The 24,059-nt window shown below is 36.7% G+C and overlaps 1 protein-coding gene across 2 annotated transcripts in view; it reads right to left on the bottom strand.

Moving 5' to 3' along the window:
• Positions 1-24,059, bottom strand: part of NAV3 (neuron navigator 3) — a 924,153-nt gene that overhangs the window by 874,203 nt on the left and 25,891 nt on the right. The gene's annotated exons all lie outside the window — the stretch shown is intronic.

The following is a 24,059-nucleotide window of genomic DNA, read 5'->3' as shown; positions in this document are numbered from 1 at the left end:
TTTATGCATTTCATCAAAGATTCCAAGAAGAGTTATTTGGATGCTCTATGATGTTGAAGATGCAGTGCCAGAAAAAGAGGACAGATTTTAGATTAGCAAGGTATACAGTAGCAAGAACATACTTGGAAACCCAGCGCCAAGAGCTGAATACCCATATCCAAAAGCATAGGATTTTTAATATCCCAAATTTTGTGTCAGTAACATCAACAGTTGAAGTTCTCACCACTGAAATCATCCCTGATCCATTAAGTTTTCTCTATGTGCCCTCGAAAAAACCTTTCATTCACCCTTATAGTACAGTTTACATGATAGTGTGATTTGCAACTGCATGTTGACTTGGTCATGTCCCCACTGGGCTGCTTCCCATGTGAGTTTTGAAAGAGCATATACTGTCTTCTCACCTGTATCTTCCAGGCCTGTACTATATATGGCATATTATAGGTATTGAATAATTTCTGGATGGATACTACAGTCCAAATCACCCAGCAGATTCTAAACCCAAACTTAAATTGACATCTGATACTGTTTGGCTCTGTGTCTCCACCCAAATCTCATGTCAAATTGAGATGTAATACCCACACATCAGCGGGGGGCCTGGGGGGAGGTGATTGGATCATAGGGGTGGATTTCCCCCTTGCTGTTCTCGTGATAATAAGTGAGTTCTTACGAGATCTGATGGTCTAAAAGTTTGGGCACTTCCCCCTTTTCACTCACTCTCTCACTCCTGCTCTGCCATGGTAAGATGTGTTTGCTTCCCCTTCACCTTCTTCCATGATTGCAAGTTTTCTGAGGCCTCCTAGCCATGCTTTCTGTGCAGCCTGCAGGACTGTGAGTCTATTAAACCTCTTTTCTTCATAAACAACCCAGGCTCAGGTAGTTCTTTATAGCCGTGTGAGAACAGACTACTACAAAATCCAAAAGTAGCATCAGCTGGAATCAGATCCTTAGCAACCTGTGACCACCTAAAAACAACTCAAAGCTACTACAACTATTTTAGGAATTAGGCGAAGAAAAAGGTAGATGTCTGCCCTAAGATATGGTACTTCTGGAAGGATGATTATGGAAAAGAATGCTGGAAGAAAAATGGGTAAAGAATGAAGATGACAATGCTGACCAATAACTTTTAGTCCACATTAATGAGTTAAGTTAAGATCTGGGGAGAAAACACACAGCTGGAAAATCTGGTGAGATTTTGTCCCACTTTACTTCTCCTTTATGTATTCATCTGCATTTTATTTCATGACTTGTTTACCTTAAATTGAATTCCTATTTGAACATTGTTAAAATATGTATTTAACTGTATTTAACTAAATATGTATTTAAATGAAAAACAAGGATGTGCCTTGTTTTTCCCCTAGTGGATTGGGGCTAGAGAAAAAAAAACATAAGCAATATTTTGATAGCTGAACAATTACATTGCCTCAAATGCCCTTTTCCAAATAGCCACTCATGTATTTTACATTTTTAATCTGTTTTTTGCTTTATAAGAGTGAGGCCAAATCATTTTTAGAATTTTCAACTGACCAATTGTAAGATAACCTCAATCATAAATATTGCTGTTTTCATAGGCACAAAATGTAGAACTTCAAAGGGTAGAAGACTAGTAAGTGTGGAATAAAGAGAAAGACAAAAATCATTGACTCTGCTGCATAGAACATCAGTTAACATAAAATATGCAAAGATTTATGTTCTGTTTTCATATTCCAGAGCCAGAAATAACTGTTTAAGCCACATGAATCTGTATCCATTTTAACCCTGTAGATCAAGAACTGTGGTTTATAATAAAGCGGTGCTGAGAGAACTGTCTCTACATATCTGACCACCATCACCAGTGACAGACATTTGCACTTGGGAAAACAATAAAAAATAGAATGTTCCTGTAAGGCACTACTGCACATTAAGAATTATCTGAAACAAGGACATTTTAGAGGTATTCATTCATGTATGCATATATGCATTCATTCACTAATCAATCTTAAATTTCTGGCATGTACCAGGCATTGTTTTGGTCTCTGAGGCTATAAAATAAAACATTTCTAGTTTACAGATTCATAATCCATTGAAGGGGGGTGGAACCCATAGGCAGATTATTTGAATACAGCTAAAACAAACATATACACTACTGTGGTAAGAGGAGTAGTACAAAGGGTTTGTTTAGGAAAAGAACACCCTGAAGGAAGCATGACAACGAGGAGCTTGCAAGTGTGTGTCTATGCCTCTGTCCGGGTTGCAAATCATGCGGCATGCGTTGGGGGGGATGAAGGAGATGGCAGGATAATGGGGGAAAAGGGCATAGTAAAGATATGAAGGTGAGAAACAGCATGATATGAACAGTTTTAGTATGACTAAAGCACAAATCGTGGGGGCAAGACTAGCAAGAGAACATCACAAATGGATAAGGCTGATGATGAAGCATCTTCATGGCATGTTAAGACACTTGGACTTTTTCCCATAGGCAATGGAGGGCTAACAAGAGGTTTTAAACAGGGAAGTGAGGTGGTCCTAATTGTGCTTGCCAAGTAACTGGCTCAAATAGTACAACTCTTGCACTAGTCATTATTGCACCAGGTCAATGAGTAACCTAATCTGAGAAAGAAGGTGAGAACAGCATGTAGCTTACAAGGTGCAGCAATGTGAGTGTTCTGGGTAATAAGTAGAATCCTGATTAAGTCCATGGGGTTTGGGTATGAAAGAGCCCTGATTAAGATATGGGTTACTGAAAGATGTGTGAAGCAACTTCAATCGCCAGGATTAGGCACTCTTACACATTGCTAGTAGAATAGTATTTTGGTAAGATGGTGGTATTATATAATTTAGAATTACGCAACAGATCCCTTAACATTCATACCCTCTGGCTTAGTAACTATACATCTATAAAAATATCCTCAAAAGTAAACTTATGGAAATGTTTATACACAAAGATGTTAATCACAGTAATTTTATGGTAGAAAATATTTTTAATCCAACAATAGAAAAATAATTGAATAAACTATAATGAATTTATGCAATGAACTATTATATACTCATTATAAACTCATTTTATATACAATTTTAATAACAGCAAAAAAGCTTCCATTTTTGCAGTAAAAAAGCAATATACAAAATTATATATATATGGTCACCTCTGTAAAAGTAACTTGTGCATTAAAAAGTGAACTAGATATACATTAAAGGGCTAAGAGTATTAAGTTGTAAGAATACAGATAGTTTTCTTCTTCTAATTTTATATTTCCAAAATTTTGTATAACATGTATTTTGATATTGGCAAAATAATCTTTAATTTTAAATACATTATTTTGGTTTTCTCATACTGGCCAAAGTGGGGTAAGCCCACACCCTCTCCCTCTTCCCACTGGTAACTAAAAACTCTGGAAAAACACAAAATGAAACTGCTTGCAAACTGACAAAAATAATAGCAGGTGATTTATAAAGACAAGTCAAAACTTGGGGACAGCTAGTACAGTGGTGGTTTTCTGTATTTCCACCCCCCCCCTCCTTTATATTCCTGCTTTCACTTAGGGGTGTGCCTGAGTCCCAGAAATGCATTTTGTGTACATATGGCAAAAAACTTCAAGAGAAAGCCCCTCTCTTGCTGCCCAGAAGACTTGGAAAATGAACTTCAGCAAACAGGACAGTATAAAGGGGATTCATTTTTCTCTCTCTCTCTTTTCTCTACCAGTCCTGCTCAGAAGCCACCTGCAGTCACAGAGTTGCACTATAGCCACAGCTGTGATACAGCATTGAAAATCTGGAGAGAAAACCCATCTCCTGGTTCAAAGGAACTGGGAAAATGAACCCAAATGGCCTTAAGAATGTGAGGGTATCAGCATTTCACTTTCCCACCCACCCTGTTCTCTGTCTGGTTGTTTCATCTCAAGGGCAGTCCCAGATGGGCAGAACTCTACAATAGCACAGGGTGCTAAATTGAGAGAAACACTCATTCTTTTACACAGAGAAACAGTGAAACAGACCCCTATGAATCAGAAAGTACTGGGGAAAATCCAGTGAGGAAACTCCTGGAGGAGGGGATCCTCTAATGCTTAGAAGACCTAAGTCTGAGTGTCCCAGGCTCACTCCAGTCAACCTGCACTTGCACAAACAAACCCAGCAAAGACTGAGAACAGAGCCACCATGAGAATAAAAGCTGCCATCTAAGTGCCACATAAATCCCAGCGTGATGAATGTGTAAAGTAGACCCAAAACAGCACAGCAAAGTTTAAAAACAGAACTGACAATGGGCAAATTGCCCATACGAGTGGGGAAACCTGAGTTGATTGCTCGCTGAAAAAAAAAAAAAAAAAAAAATCTCCCATCTGATGATAGTTTCTTTTGCTATGCAGAAGCTCTTTAGTTTAATTAGATCCCATTTGTCGATTTTGGCTTTTGTTGCCATTGCTTTTGGTGTTTTGGACATGAAGTCTTTGCCCATGCCTAAGTCCTGAATGGTATTGCCTAGGTTTTCTTCTAGGGTTTGTATGGTTTTCGGTCTTACGTTTAAGTCTTTAATCCATCTTGAGTTAATTTCTGCATAAGGTGTAAGGAAGGGGTCCAGTTTCAGATGCACATGTATGTTTATTGCAGCACTATTCACAATAGCAAAGACTTGGAACCAACCCAAATGTCCATCAGTGATAGACTGGATAAATAAAATGTGGCACATATACACCATGGAATGCTGTTCAGCCATAAAAAAGGATGAGTTCATGACCTTTGCAGGGACATGGATGAAGCTGGAAACCATCATTCTCAGCAAACTATCACAAGAACAGAAAACCAAACACCGCATGTCCTCACTCATAGGTGGGAGTTGAACAATGAGGACACATAGACACACGGATGAACATCACACACCAGGGCCTGTCGGTGGGTGGGGAGCTAGGGGAGGGATAGCATTAGGAGAAATACCTAATGTAGGTGATGGGTTAATGGATGCAGCAAACCAACATGGCATATGTATACGTATGTAACAAAACTGCACATTCTGCACATGTACCCCAGAACTTAAAGTATAAAAAAGGTATTTTTTAAGAAAAGAAATCAACATTCTGAAGAGGATTTTAATAAGATTCAGAGTCTTATAAACTAATATTCAAAAAGTCAAGGATATAATCTAAACTCACCCAACATACAAAGAATTAAAAATATCTAACCATTTCACAAGGAAATCAACAAACAATAGGTGTTAGTCCCAAGATGACCGTGATGTTAAAATTAACAAAGATTTTAGAGCAACAATTGTAACAATGATAAAAAATACAAAATAAGCAAGTGTACAAGTTTTGTTTTCTTCCTCATCTCTTTATTTGGGTCCAAGAGCAAAAAACAATAAACAAAAAGAATTCAACATCTGAAATTTATGAATTTAATGAATTGTCTCAATAGAATAATTGAAATGAAAAAAGAAATCACCAGTGAACTTTAAAATAAATCAACGGATATTATCTAGTCTGAAGAAGACAGAGAATAATGACTCTTTGAAAACATGAATAGAATCTCAGAGATATGTGGGACAAGATCTAAAGTTCAAACTACTATGTTAATCAGTTCTCAGAAGGAAAGTGATATTGATGCAGAAAAAAAAGATTTAAAGATTAAAAAAAAAATGACTGAAAGCATCCCAAATTTGTTGAAACATTGATTAATAGATTCAATAAGCCCAATGAACCCTAAACAAGATAAATTCATAGAAAACCATACACAGACATATTACAATCAAATTGGTGAAAGCAGCAGAAAAAAAAGGAACATTACAGATAAAGGAGAATCCAAATTATTATAGATTTCTCATAAGAAACCATGGAGGCCCAAAGAAAATGAAACAAGATTTGTAAAACACTGAAGGAAAGGAACTCTCAAACCAGGATTATATTCAGTGAAAATATACTGTAGGAATAAACTCAAAATAAAAACATTCTCAGACAAAGGAAAGGAAATAGAATTTGTCACCAGCAGCCCTGTCATAAGAAAAATGCTTAAAGAAGTTCTTCATGTTAAAGGAAAATAAGGAATGAAGGAAGAGCAAAGAAATAATAAATAGTAGAACAGATTTTTTTTCCTCAAAGGATTTAAAAATATATATATGACACTTGAAAGCAAAGATTCTAACACTGTTTAGGTAGAAAGGAAAAAGAACAACATGGTTGTAAGGGTTCTAAGTTGATTGCCAAAGTCAGCTGTGTATACAGTAACAACAACAACAAAAAATACAGTCATGCATTGCTTAATGACAGGGATATGTTGTGAGAAATAGATTGTTAGGTGATTTCATTTTTGTGTGAACATCATAAAGCAGACTTACACAAACCTAGATGGTGTAACCACTCTTAGGTTACAAACCTATATCTCATATTACTGTACTAAGCACTGAAGGCAATTGTAACACAATGGTAGGTATTTGTGTATCTAAACATGAAAAAGTACAGTAAAAATATAATTATAATCTCATGGGACCACTGTCATATATGCGTCTATCACTAACTAAAATGTTGTTATGCAGTGCATGACTGTAAAGAGATAAAGCCAAAAAGACAGTTGGTAAATAAAATACTAAAAGATTCAAATAATACAAAAGAAGGCAAGAAGGACCATCAGAGAAAGGAAAATACAGAAGGCACAAACAGGAATAAAATATTATACCTAAATTCAACCAACCATACCAGTAATTATACTAAATGTAAATGGTTTAAACATATGAAGTAAAAGATACAGTGTCAGACTGAACAACAACAAAAAAAGATCCAATTATATGCTGTCTACAAAAACCCACATTCAATATAATTATATAAGTGGTTTAAAAGTGAACAGGAAAAATATATACCATGCAAACTCTAATCAAAAGAAAGCTGGAGTAGCTATACTACTATTAGACAAAATAGATATCAAAACAAACAAAACTGAAGATAAAAAGGATCATTTCATGATGATGAAAGTATCAGTTCAACAAGGAGACAAAAATCTAATTGTATATATATCTAACAACTGAACACCAAAAGACATAAAGCAAATTCTGATAGAACAGAAAATATAAATATGTTTATAATTATATTTGAAAATATCAACACTCCTCACAAAAACTAACAGAAAAAAGTAAAATCAGGAAAGATATAGAAAAACTAAACAATATTACCAATTAACCTTACCTAACTGACATTTATAGTACGCTATACCAACAGCAGCAGACTGGGTACTCTTGTCAAGTGAAGACAGAACATTCACAAAGATACCATATCCTGGGCCGTAAAACAAACAAACAAAAAGGCTGGGCATGGTGGCTCAGCCTGTAATCCCAGCATTTTGGAAGGCCAAGGCAGGAGGATTGCTTGAAGTCAGGAGTCCTACACAACCTGGGCAACAAATTCAGGCCCCCAAGTATTAAAAAAAAAAAAAAATTAGCCAGGTACAGTCTCAAGTGCCTACAGTCCCAGCTACTTGGAAGCCTGAGGTGGGAGGATCACTTGATCCCAGGAAGTTGAGGTTACAGTGAGCTATGATTGAGCCACTGCACTTCAGCCAGGACAACAGAGTGAGACCCTATCTCTTAAATAAAAATTTAAAAATTAAACATTTTTACAAATAAAAAATTAAACTTTACAAAGTATTTTCTCCTACCATAACAGAAGTAAACTAAAAATTTGTAACAAAAAGGTATCTGGAAAATAACCAAATATTTAGAAACTAAACACATTTCTAAATAATCCACAGGTCAAATGGGAAGCATCAAGGAAAATTAGGATATACTTTGAACTAAATAAAAACAAAATGAAATTACCACACAAAAAACTATGGGATTCAGCTAAAGAAGTGTGCAAAGTTAATACCATTGAATACTTATATAGAGAAAGGTCACAAATCATTAATATGAGCTTCTGCCTTATGAAACTAGAAAACACACACACCCCAACTACTTCATCGCATAATTCCCCAATTCATCAATAGTGCATTTTTTTTCATTTCAACTTCTGAGAAGGCAGTGAAGCAAAATATAATGTGCTAGTATGACTAAGACATCAAGATTCCTAAACATAAAGCCTTACTTTAATCTTAGTCTGGCTCTGAAAACAGTAATGCTTATTTGTTTACTATTGGAAACACAAAGCCAGGATAAGTAAAACATCTCAGTACAAGGGTGAGTTTTCATCTAATAGAAACAAGAATTTCAAGCCGCTGCTGGTTGTTCATAATTAAATAAGGATGATAAAGGAAAAGTCAATGTCATCAGAATTTCTACCAAAACATGCTTCACCATGGCAATTCTGTTTAAGCATTACCTGAAATAACAAAACCTACAGAATTTTACCTGCTTTCTACACACATCCATAAGCCTTTGAAATTAAAAGCACACACACACACCAAAACCCCAAAACACAGGCAATCACAGACAATTGACTGCATTGGACATAACTTTTATTAAAGTTTTTATAAAATTGAAGCCTTTCTAATATTTCTTAAACTAACCCTTGATTATGAGAAAGATTTTTCAGTTAATCAATTACCATCATTTCAAAAGAATGTTAATCACTCTGGCAATAACATGAAGCCATAACTGAAATACCTCAGTATAGTGGCCCTTGGCAGCAGGCCACCTGCCTCTCTCCATACCAGTAGAGAGCTGAGCCTTTATTACACACTACCTGGAGTTGCCCAGGTGTTGAGGCTGCAGAATCAGAAGCCTACCATTTAAAAAGCCAACGTAATAACAAACCCAGTGAAATGAAACAATTGCCCACCCTTGAGAGGCCAGGTTGACACTGCGCTGTAATGGCAGGTGAAATGTATAAATCTGCTCTGAAGAGTCAGAGGAACAGGAAAACAAAAGCAGGCAGATCAACAGAAACAGACAGGGAGGTGTGACCTGACTCCTGGAGAAATGCTAGGGATTAACACATTCGCATATGCTTTCCTGATTCATCAACAGAACTCTTCTGCACAGACTCTAGGGTGGAGGGTGGAAGACCCTCAGGGCTTAATGGCAGATTTAGGTTTGGGGAGAATAGCACTTCTCATTTGCTCTTCCACTTTTGCCTTCAGTGTTCAAGATAATTGCTTAGTTTCAAATGTATAAACTCAGAGAAATGAATCTCTAATAAGAAATAAGATATCAATACAATACTATTAGTATGAATGTCACATACATAATCAATGAATGTATACAGTAGAGTCACATGAAGATGAATACTGACCTAAAATTTTTTTGCATACTCCAACCTAAACCTCTAGTTGTTTTCTAACCAGAAGTGTCAGCAATAAAAATGAAGACGAGCAGTACCCACTCCACACCAGGTCTGTTGCATCCATTACCTTACTCAGTCCTCACGACTACACTATGAAGCAGGTGTTATCACCTCTCCTGAACAAATGAGGGAACTAGTTCAAAGAGTTAAATTGTTGACACAAAATTGAAGAGTTAATACAGAGTGGGACCTGAAATCAAACCCCAAATATGATGCCACAGTGTGTTTCTTACCCCAATCTGCCTCCGCTAGAGCAAAGGGTACTTGCCTGACTTTAGTTATCTTAATAGAGACAGCAAATAGAATTCCAAAGGCCTAAATTTTGATAAATTTTTCTAGCACCAGGCAGTGTCTGGCACATAGCCAGCACCAAAGAATTTACTAAACTGAGTGCAATTCTAAGAAGTGACAAACTACACAATAGACACCCAAAAATACACCAATGAAACTGGAAGAAATTATGTCTTCTTGAACACTCATGCAAATAACACAGAAAAAAATGGAAGCAGCATAGGCTTTGGTGTCAGGGGATGTTGAGTGGAAAACCCGTCTCTGCCACTTTGAAGGTATTTAAATCTTTCTTAGGCTCAGCCTTCTAATCAGTAAAATGGGATTTATAACACTTCCTGGCATTGCTCTCAGTATTAAAGCAAGAACGTATGCAAACACCTACCAGAATACCTAGCACACAGAAAATGAGCAGTATTACTCCCCTTGCTTCATAATGTAGTTTCCCCAAACTTGTTTTTATAAAGTATATGATTGTTAGAGCAAGTGCCTCTGAATAGGAATTTAATCTAATAAGAATAATGGAAACAGACAAGGAAAGGTGAACTGAGTGAAAATAACAAGTAACACATAACTGCAGCCTTTATAAATACCCTTTCAGAAGGAGCCTCCAAGGCTAGCTGACTGGCCCAAGTTTTTCCCCTCCAGCCTGCTGCTTTAATTCTAGCCCATAAGTGGTGCAAAGTAGTTCCCTATCTGACAGCTGCTTAGCATCCCACATGAAATAGCACTCACAACCCAGTTCAGACTCTGCTGTGCTGGCCATATCACCAACTTCCACTATATTTCAGTAGCAGCAGGCCCCTGCGGCAGGCTTGCCATTCAAATAAAAAGAAGTATGGCAGGGAGAAGTCTTTTTTATAAACTGCTAAGAATTGCTGTGCCTCTTCCTCTTCTAGGCACTAAATGCATTAATTCAGAACTCAAGCAGTGTGCAGGCAAAGAGACAGGAAATGCTCAAACACTCATCCATCCTTCCCTCTGTCCCCTCTTCTTTTCTGCCTCCTTTCCTGCCTTCCAACACTTTTACAGTGGATTATTCCTGCCTATAGTTGGATATGATGTTCTGAAGAATATAATGACAAATACGTGCACATTAACGTTGGATCGTTCTTTCAAAAAGAGGGAAAGGAAGGGAAAAAATTTCAGATCTTTATGAGGAATATGTAGAAGTGACTGCTTTATTATTATCTTAATGAATTTTTCTCTCTCTCACAAGGAGATTACCATAGTTACTGCCAGTAGCATTTTGTAATGCCCTTTCAGTCAGTTGGAGGAAAGAGGTAAAAATTCAGTAATGATTATGAAAATACTAACAAGTTCATTACAGTAAACATGGGGTTTTCCTCCCCTTACTTTTGAATATATGTGATTTAATAAAATACTAAACAACTGTATTATTAAAAGTTTTGAGAAACTAACTTTTATTATAAGTAAATGTAATTGAAAATGCTCATTACTTTTATAAAAAGTGTACTGGATATATGAATGTCACTCTTAGGAAATATATGCTTTTACTTACCTACAGTTGTGATTACAAATCTGAGAATACACAATTAGTCCTTATAATAGAAAATACTACCTTTAATAATCTTGGCCTTATATTTAATTATATTTATAATTGCTTCACAATAAATTCATCAACAATTTTACCAAGATACTCCCTATATCTAAATCTAAATGTCAAGTTATCAAATTTTCAAAACACAATCATGTACATACACTTAAAAACAGAGGAAGCTGAAAGCATTATCCCAAGATGTCATATTTCTATTTCTATTTCTGAAAATTACGCATACCGAAATTATGTCAAATAGAAGTGTTGAATGCTAAGTGTTACAATAGTAAAATATAATTTAGATTTTTAAAATCAATGTGGGTACCTAATTACATATGTCTACATGTACGACTCAACATAAAATGTCTCACTAGAAAAGATGTTCAGTTTCAATGCTGAAATACTAGGTTTCACCTTTAAAAAGAAAAAGAACACACTATTGTATTATGCCAATTGACACTGACAACAAGTTCAAGTCTACAATAATAAAATGAAACTGTCCCTTAAATATGGTACTGTTTCCCCCAAAAATGGTGTCTGATAGCAGTACCTTTCAATTCACAAAAACAATAAAATGATCATATCAAATCTATAATGTCAACAGGTTTATGATCACAAACACTTGATGAGCTGAACGTTGCACCTACCCTTCAATAATGCTTGCAGTGTGACAGGGTCTGACGGTTACCATAGTGATCATGTGGCAGCTTCTGATTTATTACCTTGTTCCCCAGGACTGTGATAGCTCTTCGGCTATACCTTCAGCAGCTATTTCAGATTTGAGAGCTACACTATGATAAATGTGTACTATCTAAAAGATATACTCAACAGAATGTAACCTTGGAGAGCAGTGCTGTAAATGCAAATTGCCAGCTTTGCCTTCCTCTTAGAATATGAAAGAGTAATTCCAAAGCCACGAAAATGGGAGGTCTCTGGCCTCTGACACAGGGATTCTTTTCCTTGGGGACTGTCATTTTCAGGGATACCACCCAGTGAATATTTAAGCAGTCTGAAACAGAAAATGAGGCAATGAATTCTGCTGAGGCTTGCCCAAGTAGCACATTGATTACAAAAGCAGGCATCAGTCTAAGCAATTAGTGAGGCATTCAGTTATATGGCACCAAACGTGCAATGTATTTAGAAAAGTTATCACCACCGGTCAATAAATTATGCCATTTCATCTCAACTAATTGACACAGCTAACGCTTCCACACAGAAACCTGAAAAGAACATTTCAGAAAATAATTCTCACAGTCGGGTGTCCATTTGCCAATGCTTCCTACTTACATGCCAAAGGAAATGAGTTCTTATGAAAAAACTACCCAGTTTTATCTGATTTTTGCCTTAGGAAACACCACACACGCCAACAGATATTTGTCACAGAAGTTTCTCACACAACTAGGTACCACATAGATGCCAGCAGTCACCAGTGCACGTGTGAATTAACATCCTAGAAAGATGATGACCTATATCGCTTGATGCCATTACCTTGTTTCTCTCTATTCTTTCATTTGACTGCATGCCAACGAAACACTGCCTTGCAAGCTTATCATGCTCATAAGCACCGTGCACTAATTTGTGTATTAGCCAGTCCCACATGGCTACCAAGTTATTGATTCTGCCATCTAATTCCCTGGCCTTGACAGGAAGGATATTGCTTTTAGGATAAATAAAACAATCTCCACAATCATTTATGTACAGTTCTTAGAGATTTGTTTGCAGAAATCTTTTCGAAGGAAGAAAACACAGACAGTATTTTCACAGCATAGATCAGCACAAATGAAGACCAGTTTACTCTCTTTTTTGCAAATATTAAAGCATAACCATAGCCAGGGATGTGTTCTTCCTGACTCACAAAACCCAGAGGTTGAAATATATTTTCCATTTTCTGCTTTGTTGATTCATCAAATCTGTGCAATTTCTGTCTGTGTAGTACGTTAATGGGCTCTTCATAAATCACTGCTGACTTAACCAAAGACTTACTTGATACTAACTCTTAATTTGTTTTACTGGTAAATGGGGTAGTGGAAAAGTCAAATAAGTCAAAAGACCTCCCATTTTCAAACAACTGGAATACAGACATATTTGCCAAATAGTTTCAGGAACTACTTTCAAATTACAAATCATATTTTGGGGGATGGGGGAAGGCAGAAATTGACTGCTTTGAATTAGCTATTTGATTCTGTACTGGGAAAAGAAAACCCAATAGAATACAGACAACTCTTCACCTCCTCCTCCACCCATAATGCCTCCCAGCTCCTTATCACAAATGGTTACACATCTGTAAGCACTGCAAGCTATTTAATTGAATCTGACCTGTCTGTTCTCACTAATTCTCACTAGGAATTCATTGGTACTGTACACATATGAGACCAGTATGGGACTAATATCTTTTTATTTCAGACCAGATACACAAGAAGGAGAATTCAGACAATCAGATCAAGTATTGAGAAGTCACAAGATATCAGCATCTATAAGAGAATATTATTTTTAAAAACTATATTCATGTATTTGGTATTAAGAAGTCCCAAAGTTAAAAAGCAATTTATGTACCTCATAGCATTTGTACCTTGCACAGGAGCAAAATTAGGCAAATACATAACTTGCAAATCTGGCTTGGCCTTAATTGTGCAAACAGTGAACTAGCATTTTTACATAGGTCTCCATTTCACTACTGTCCTTGAAGCTATGGCATCAGCCCTAACATTCCCAGAACCTGCTACTCCAAACCTACTTTACAGGTCCCAATCCTTATCACTAATACAGTGGCTTCACATCTGCACCTCCAACTAGAACAATTTGTGAACAGAACAAGAAAAACACTGGTTTTTACAGGCTCTCTGATCCCATTCTATTTCCTCCTTACCCCTACTAAGCCACCAGGTATAGTATAGACAGGTGACCAAAACCAAAGCAGTAAAACCCAGGATAGCCAACACAATATTAAAAATGAAGAACAAAGTTGCAAGAGTGACACTACTCATGTTCAAGACTTACTATAAATCTACAGTAATCAAGATAGTGTGGGTTGATGAAAGAAAAGGCAAATAGATCAATGGAACAGAACAGAGACCCCAGAAGAAGATCTATATAAATACAGTCAGCTGATCTTTGACAAAGAAAAAAAGACAATATAATGGAACAAAAATCGTGTTTTCAACAAATAGTGCTGAAACAACTGGACATCCAGATGCAATAAAAAAAGATTAATCTAGACACAGACCATATACTTTTCACAAAAATTTAGTCAAAATGAATCATAGACCTAAGTGAAAAACACAAAACTATAAAACTCCTACAAGATAACATAAGAGAAAATTTGGATAACCTAGGGTTTAGCAATGACTTTTTAGATATGATACCGAAGGCACAATCCATGAAAAAGAATGGATAAATTTGTCTTCATTATAATTAAAATTTTCTGCTCTCCAAAAGATATTAAGAGAATGAAAAGACAAACCATAGATTGGGAGAAAATATGTGCAAATGATTAAAGGCCCATTATCCAAACTATACAAAGAACTCTCCAAAACACAATAAGAAAACAACCTGATTTAAAAATGGGCCGAATACCTTAACAGACACCTCACTAAAGAGGCTGTATAGATGGGGGAAAAGCATATGAAAAGATGCTCCACCAGAAAAATGCAAATTAAAACACCAATTCAATACCACAACACATCTATTAGAATGGCAAAATCCAGAACACCAACAACACTAAATGCTGGCAAGGATGTGCAACAACAGGAACTCTCATTCATGGCTGGCAGGAATGCAAAATGGTACAGCCATTTTGGAAAACAGTTTAGCGGTTTCTTGAAACGTTGAACATACTCTTAACATATGATGCAGCCCCTTGGTATTTACTCCAAAGAGCTGAAATTTTATGTCTAGACAAAAACCTGCCTACAGATAGCTACAGCAGATTTACTCATAATTGTCTGAACCGGGAAGCAAACAAGATGTCCTGCAGTAGATGAATGGAAAAACTGTGGTGCATCCAGACAATGAAATATTATTCGTCCCTAAAAAGTAATGGGCTATCGAGCCATGAAAAGACATGAAAGAAACTGAAATGTATATTACTAAGCAAAAGAAACCAATCTGCATACTACACAGGCTATATACTATATAATTCCAACTCTGACATTTTGGAAAAGGTGAAACTATGGAGACAGTAAAGAGATTTGACAGGGTTAGCAGGGAGGAAGGAATGAATAGGCAGAACACAGAGAATTTTTAGGGCGATGAAACTACCTCTGCATGATACCATAATGTTGGGTACATGTCAATATACATTTGTCCAAAACCACAGAATGTGTGACACCAAAAGTGAATCCCAATGTAAGCAATGGACTTTAGATAAAAGTGATGTGTGGATGTAAGTTCAATTATTATAACGAATGTACCACTCTGGTGGAGGATGTTGATGATGAGGCAGGCTATGCATCTATTAGGGCAGAAGGTATATGAAAAATCTCTGTACCTTCCACTCAGTTTTGCTGTGAACCTAAAACTACTCTAAAAAAAAAGTGTATATATAAATACAGAGTTTTTGTAATAAAATTTATCTATACTTATGGTTTGGTTTCATTTTTGTTTAAAGAAAACTGGGCCAGGCATGGTGACTGACATTTGTAATCCCATTTGGGATGCTGAGGCAGGAGGCTCACTTGAGCCCAGGAGTTCAAAACCAACCTGGGCAAGATGGTGAGACTCTGTCTCTACAAACAAATAAATAAATGTGTAAGAATAAATTTTAGGGCCAGACATGGTGGGTCATACCTGTAATCCCAGCACTTTGGGAGGCCGAGGCGGGCGGATCACGAGGTCAGGAATTCAAGACCAGCCAGGCCAACACAGTGAAACCTCGCCTCTGCTAAAAATATAAAAATGAGCTGGGCATGGTGGTACAAGCCTGTAATTGCTTGAACCGGGACTGGGAGGCAGAGGTTGCAGTGAGCCGAGATCACGCCACTTCGCTCCAGGCTGGGCTACAGAGCGAGACTCCATCTCAAAAAAAAAAAAAAAAAAAAAAAAAAGAATAAATTTTAAAGGAAAATAGAGAAATAGAGTGTAAAACTATCAATTCCTTCCTGTCATTTAACTGTAAACCAACTAGCACCCACCCATCCAAACCCAGTGCTAGAAAAGAAAAAAAAAAAAAAAAAAAGGTGTTGACGGAGAGGTCTGCAGTCTTCAACACCTTCTGTTTCAGCAGCTCCTGCAAATCCTGTCCTTTCACTTTTCTTACCTATGTAGCCCACTAGGAGTTAACAACTATCCGGCAGGCAAGAGTCACTGTGGCCCAGAGGTCACCAATCTTATTAAATCTCTATGCCGCCACTGGGACTAAGTAATGCCCACACTGCTCAGAGCAAGGCAGGGGGGGAAATGATTGAAGAGATAGAGTTAGAAAAGCCAGAGCAGAAATGAAAAATGAATAAGAACTGAATAAGTGGTAGAAAAACCAAATACTTCCACACATGGACTGTCCCTACCTTTCATCTAAGAATACAACAATCAGCCGGGCACGGTGGCTCACACGTGTAATCCCAGCACTTTGGGAGGCCAAGGCGGGCGGATCACAAGGTAAAGACATCAAGACCATCTGGCCAACACGGTGAAACCCCCGTCTCTACTAAAAATATAAAAATTAGCTGGGCGTGGTGGCACGTGCCTGCAGTCCCAACTACTTGGGAGGCTGAGGCAGGAGAATCGCTTGAACCTGGGAGGTGGAGGTTGCACTGAGCTGAGATCGCACCACTGCACTCTAGCCTGGTGACAGAGTGAGACTCCATCTAACAAAAAAAAAAAAAAAAAAAAAAAAAAAAAAAAAAAAACAGAATACAATGATCAAGAAGGCATTTGGTGTAATCAACCATTGCAACTGGGAAACTCCCCTAAAACAGAGCACAATCTTACATTTTTGTGATAGATGTCATTCTACTGTGAGTAAACTGCCCACACCCAGAAGTACTGGTGTAGTCATCCTTTGGCATTTTGTAGACAAGTGTGAAAATTCTGCAAGTATGAAACATATTGACATTTATTTTTATAATGGCAATGTTCCAAGACAGAATACACTGTCTTTCATTCTAATGAACAAGAATTGGACTGGAACAAATACACACGATATAGCTTCTCACTTTTTAATCTCATTTACATATGCTAAATACATGATTAAACAATCTTTCTAGTGTTGTCTTAGCTATACAATTGCAGGTTTATGTCCTGTTTGTAAATGTTTATAGTTGAGGGAGAAGCAATGATCATTGAGTCTTTATAAAGATCATAATATTAGGTACAGAGACCTAGTGATCATTTTCAAACACTATAAATTGAACGGAAGTGGTTGGCTTTATTTGTTTAGAAAAAAATTTTACTTCATAATGCATAAAACTTCACTTATTTCAAAAAAAATCCTCTATAAGTACATCCAAGATTATAATCATATTATATTCTTCTTAAAGTTTTAAAAATAGCATGTGACAAAAGAGATACAGCTAATCTAAAGATATCAGGATGGTAAGGCCTAAGGCCATGGCATGTGAAAAGCCAATGAAGGTGATTATCTAGCCTAGGGAGGCGAGCTCAACTCAAGAAGAGATAAGTATGTGTGAGGGGAATTAGATATGCTCTTGATGGCACCAGATATCAAAGTAGTAACAATGGTTAGGAGGTTTAGGGAAATAGATATCAACTTAAAATGAAAATTTTTATTTTGAAAAATTACCATGACTTAAAGATAGGAAGAGCTTCATAAATTAGTGTGTAAGGATTGTCTAGAAAGAATATCTAGAAGGATGGTTATAGTCTGACTTTAGACTCCACAATACTTCAGGGCCTTTTGGACCAGATAGACTATGATATGAGATCATTGGAAATGTTAACCACATATAGAATAATGACATGCACTACTCGGAAACACTCTAAGGACTAATTAGCAACTGAGTTCCTTGCTGCCAATGCCAAATGGTCATCCAAAATTTAAGTTACTAACATTTGTTTCCTTTTTCTCAAAATATGGTTTTAATCAAAACAGGACTAAGCAAATGAACCAAGAAAATACTCAAAACCTTCAATATGGCACCAACACAGCTCAAATACTTTATTCCTCTTTCCTTCTAATCCCTAGGCCATTTTCCACTGGCAGAGAAGATAGAACAGACTGAATAAACACAATAGAAAAATAGGTTTTGATCTCTCAAATCAACAAGCCACTTCTGTGCCCTTTCAGCTGACATCACAAATCATTTTAATATAATTTTCTGTAGTTCCTTTATAAACAATGCCTTAAGTGGTGGGCTAAGTGGGGGGAAGTGCTTAAGGAATCAGCCTTTTCCCAGTGGTGTTTCACAGCCATGTGACTGGTCGTTTCTACTTACTGATGTGTATATGATACCTATTCATTAGCTGTTCTGTTGTAGGGAAGCTGGACTAGACAGCTTTAAGCTCTCTTTCAAACCTAAGAGCTGATAAACTTATGCAACTTGGAAATCAAAGCTGAGTCAAACTGCAAACAATATGCCAAATCTAAAGATTTTTGAAATACTGATATTTTTCCTCTCCCGAAGAAGACAGAGTGTGTTACAATTTCTAATTCATTCAATACCTGAATACCTACTATGTGCTAAACACTGTTCTAGGAACTAGGCATACAGCAATAAAATAAAGAAATCCACAGCAATAAACTAAAGAAATAGTGACACATTTGAACACTCTAAAATACTTGAACTATACAAAGCCCAAGCTATTATAAACATTCATTCATAAAGATTATATAATGTATATATGTATATATAGTATATATACTTAATGTATAAGTCATATAGTAAAATATGATCTAAGAATTTTCAGAGACAGCACAATTCTATGAAAACTTAATAGATTAAGCACTAGATGGATCAGAAAGGTATGTAATAACTATTCAAAAGCTGAAGAGTACTATTCCAATGCCTAGATGCATGGACTCATCATCAGGCACAGATGATGTGATCAGAAACTACTTCCTGTAAGTGATTTTCTATTTATTATGAGCCTTTAATCAACAAGCAAGCATTGGGTGTCTCATAGCTGTAAATTCTACCATTCAGTCTACCTTTAAGTGCTTACTATATGCAAGTTCCATGGTGGAATATAAAGATAAAAGACACAGTCCCATGTTTCAAGTGATTCAGAGTATACTAGCCAAAATTAGACAACATATAAATATAGAAAACATAATATAATATAGTTTAAAAACTAGCATAAATCAGGAATTTTGAGTGTAATGTACACTACTGTATTAATTGAATACTCATTGCCACCAATTGTAAAATACACTATCATGTTATAACAAGAAAATAGGAAACAATAGATTAAAAAAAAGATAAAGGAATAACATATTATACTAGGGAGGAAAAGAGAAGAGTGCCAATTAACCAAGATGCATTATTAATTGTAAAGATTTGAGAGATTTTAAAATGTGGAAAAACTTGTTTATTATCATCAAAGAGAAATGATACTAACTAAAAGTAATTAAATTAACAGCTTTCTATAAATAAAGGACTATACCTGAAGGAAAATTATCTATGCTTGCAATGAAGATTAACTCAATCACCAGACAGAAATACACCATGATGCAATGTCAATTTCAGCAGCACATAAAATACCATACTGACCTTGAAAGTGACTTTGGAAAGCATCCTTACTCAGACGCTTATTTTGTACCATCCCCAACTTTGCCATCCCCTAAGAGACAATTACTCCCACAGAAATCTGTACATGCATTTGTTTTTCCTTTCACTTTGGAAACCACAGTTGTGCTTTATAAGTTTTAAGGGCAAAAAATATCTTATTGACTTCTGAATCCTAGCTCAGTGCTTGTTTAATGAAACAGCAATGACTCTTCGACATATCTGAAACAACAGACACTACCAGCGTAAGACAATCAAGACTGGTCTATAAATGGTAGAGTATAAGGCAGGGCATAAAACCAACAGACTCTCAAACTTCTCAGCCCCAGTTTTACTATACTATCAAGGAACGTTTGCTGGTATTACTGGAGAGTTATGAATAGCTTCATTTCATAACTTACTAAATTGGAAGAAATACTGTGTCTGAAACAAGGATTAAAATACAGCTCTAAAGACACAAAGAGAAAGGAAATACTTGCAGAATAATACCCTGGGCAAATAATCAAATTTGAATTGGAGGCTGGGACTTTCTCTCTTAATGATAGCATAGAGATAAACAGATGTGGTCCACATCTGAGTGCGTTTTAAAAATGTAGCAGGTCACTGGGTAAGGGCATGTAAAAATTAAGATATTAGCACTATAAAGTACTTAAATATTATTGTCAGGCCATCATATAAAGAAAAGTCTCCACAGAAAGAAAAATGTAAGAGTATGAAATCTGTAAGGTAGCATGTGTATTTGGAGATGGGGCTACACAGAGATGAAGTCCTGAGTTACTGTTATTACAGACAGGAATCTCCAAGATGTTTCTTATTGCCATTACGGGTAACAACAGAATTACGTTCCATTTCTTTTGTGCTTACTATGTGCCAGGTGCCGTATACTGTGTTAAGCACTTAAGATCTAATATCTCACTTAATTCTCATTACCATCCTTCACTCCCCATTTCGAATGTTACCAACTCTTGGTAATTATAGCACCTAAATTTCTCTCCAGCCATCTGCACCTCTCCATCGCCACTACCACTACACTAAACTGGGCCCTCCTCCCCTTTATCATAAACCAATGAATGCATTTCCTTACTAAACTCCTACTCTCAAGTCTCAGCCCTCTTCCAGCTCTTCCCCCATATTGCTGGTGGACTTACCTTTATAAATGCAAGCTATCATTCTTTCCAGTGCCACTGGTTCTAAACCCTTAGCAGAGCATGTGAATTCTGCATAATATAGATCCTATCTGCCCTTCAAGACTTTACTGCCCCTTCCAACCTTTAGTTCTAGGCTCCATCCAGGCAGCACTTTCATCATATTTTTAGTACCCTACACAGGCCATGCCACTTTACCTCTCCATGCCTCCTGCAAACTGTTATAGACCCTACAAGACTCAACTCAAACATCACTTCTGTGAAGATTTCCATGACATAAACCCTCACCTCCTAGCAATCACCACCTGTCAAGAAATGGCAGCCTAAAAGTAGACATGTATTCTTCACACTTCCAAAGCACATGGCTCATTCTGTGGAAGTCAGTTGGTGAGAGTGTGGGGGACTGAACAGAAAAGGCTGGACACCCACCCCAAGGGCATGCTTTAAACTCAGTTAATTTCACCACAGTCTAGTGTAGCTCAATTCCATCAGTGATAGAGTTGACCAGAATGGAGAAGCCAACTCATACTCACTAACCAAGTAGTAAATGACATACATAGTCTTTAGCTCATCAGCTAATCGGGGCAGCAAAAAAAGCATGTGAAACGACAGTGTCAACACATTTCTTTTTGTCTTTATTGTATCTGATTCTCATTAGGTTCTGATCCTATTTATGCCTGAAGCATGCCTTATTTTTGTAGCTTTATTGAGGCAAGATAGATCATTTCTTTCTTTGTCTGCCCTGCCTTGGGAGATGATTTTCAAAAAGCCAAATCCTTATATCTCTTTTCCTTTTCATTTTAATCTTCATAAAGACATGCTTTCACCACATCATGCCAGAAAATGAGTAATCGTGCTAACAGCACCTAAGAAAATATGCAAACTACTAACATTTCTGAAGCCAAGAAGGATTTAACACATTGTCTTTATCTGATTTCCTTCCTAAAAATAAAAATTGAGTTAGTGTATACCAGGAAGTATATTTGCAGTAGGTAAATATGTCTTATGTATGTTCCACTTTACTCCAACTCTTTCTAATTTCTTCCTAGAAATTATGTACTCACATGAAACTAGTTATTATGTTTATAGAAAATAAACATAAAGTCAGCATTTCAGCAGTAATACACATGAGCAGCTATTTCTTTTGCCTGCGGTGTGTATAAGACCAAAATATTTTAAAACATGTTATACCACTTTGAGGTATTATCTGTTGTTGATTGCCACTAACTCTAATTTTATATCAGTAGGAAAGAATATTGCTTGAAAATATTAAATGAACCTATACATTTGGGTTCTCCATCGTCAAGTTTTCCTAGCATACAATTCCTTTGGGTAATAATGTAGACACTGCTGGATGAATCCAACTCCCTTGCTTAGGACGTACATTTTTCTAATCTAAACATAAATGCAAAAATCAGTTACGTCAAAATTTCATACAATGTTCTTGTAGAATTTTTTTTTTTTTTTTTTGAGACAGAGTCTCACTCTGTTGCCAGGCTGGAGTACAGTGGAGAGAACTCGGCTCAGTGCAACCTCCGACTCCCTGGTTCAAGTGATTCTCCTACCTCAGCCTCCCAAGTAGCTGGGATTACAGGCACGCGCCACCACGCCCAGCTAATATTTGTATTTTTAGTAGAGACGAGGTTTCACCATGTTGGCCGGAATGGTCTCCATCTCCTGACCTCGTGATCCACCCACCTCAGCCTCCCAAAGTGCTGGGATTACAGGCATGAGCCACTGCACCCAGCCAAAATTTTTTAAAGAAAAGAGAAGGCAAAAAAGAGAAAGACATCAAAATTCTAACAAATGGGACCTGAGGAAGCTTCAGACAGAGATTAACAATTGCCTCAAAATCATTAAGTGCCATTGTTATTTGAATAATATTAACCACGGACAGACACCACAGTACACAAAGGCTGTTCAGAATTAGAAAAGCTACTGACTCTGCTAAATCACACACAATATACTGGCCACTAGCACACAAAGGATTAAGTATTCAGCAAGCTAGCTGGGCCAGAAATAAATGTCATAACATGTATGTAGTAAACAGTAGTCAATGACCTTGTTCCTGCCCACCCCATTACTCAAATATGCTGTCTTCCAGCTTTTTTGGATTGGAAGAAAATAATTTAACACTGGATAACATCATGGATAGGGAAACATGAAGAAAGTAATCCTAAAAATTCCATCCTTAATAAGAGCTCTGTATCTTAAACAACAGGCAAAGTATTAGAGGGCCATACCTCTTAAAGGAGGGATACTGTCAAGAGGGGTTTAATATCCCTTTCCTAAATATTTTTGCTTAATTCAACTTCTTAAGATTACCAATGACAAAACAAGGAAATGCATTCTTGGGGAGTCAGAGATTCAGATTCTACATCCAGTTTTCTCACTTGGTGACATTGGGTTTCTCACTTCTTTAGATGTGAGTTTTTTCATTGTTAAAAAAAGAAAGGTGTATGTAGCTTAGTCTAAATTATCTCCAGTGTACAAAAACAGCTTGGAATTTATTATTACTTTTTAAAGTGAACAAATTAGAATAAAGATAATACAGATTTCAGTGAATGCACATTTTACCCACTGGAAGACTGAACTCTAGCTATCCTATAAAAATGGTGGTCACTGTTTTCCTTTAGAATTCTCCAAAGGTGACTTTATAATATCCCTTAGCAATAGGAGAAAAAGCAGAATAAAATGCTATACAAATTGCTCAAATCAATGCATAGATGGAGTCTTGGCTAACACAAACCACAAGAAATGGCCTTTTTAACATTTGGGGAGGGAAGTACAGAAAATGCATCAGTTCTTAATAAAGAATAAAAGTACTGAATCTGTTCTATAGCCAAATCACTACAGAGAGGGTTAGGAATAGAAGGTGAAATCCTGACTTTGGTTTCCCCTTTATTGTTACACCTCTAAAGCACCATTTCCCAAACATTGTTCTATGAGATGTTCACAGATGCCTATCTGAAAATGGGGCTCTGGGACCAAATGTAGAAAGAAACAGTTAAATAGGTTTCTCCACTGCTGACCTTTTCATAGCCATGTAGTACCAATATAGATCTGTATCTCCCAAGGAGGAATACGTAAGGCATCAACACCCTACCTTTGCCTCTCCAAAACCAAAATACCTATTAACCTTTCCTGAAACAGAACAGAA

This window comes from Pongo pygmaeus, chromosome 10 (genome assembly GCF_028885625.2).
Source record: "Pongo pygmaeus isolate AG05252 chromosome 10, NHGRI_mPonPyg2-v2.0_pri, whole genome shotgun sequence".
NCBI lineage: Eukaryota > Metazoa > Chordata > Mammalia > Primates > Hominidae > Pongo > Pongo pygmaeus.
The sequence above is the reverse complement of the archived record's forward strand: the minus strand, read 5'-3'. Positions and strand labels throughout refer to the sequence as shown.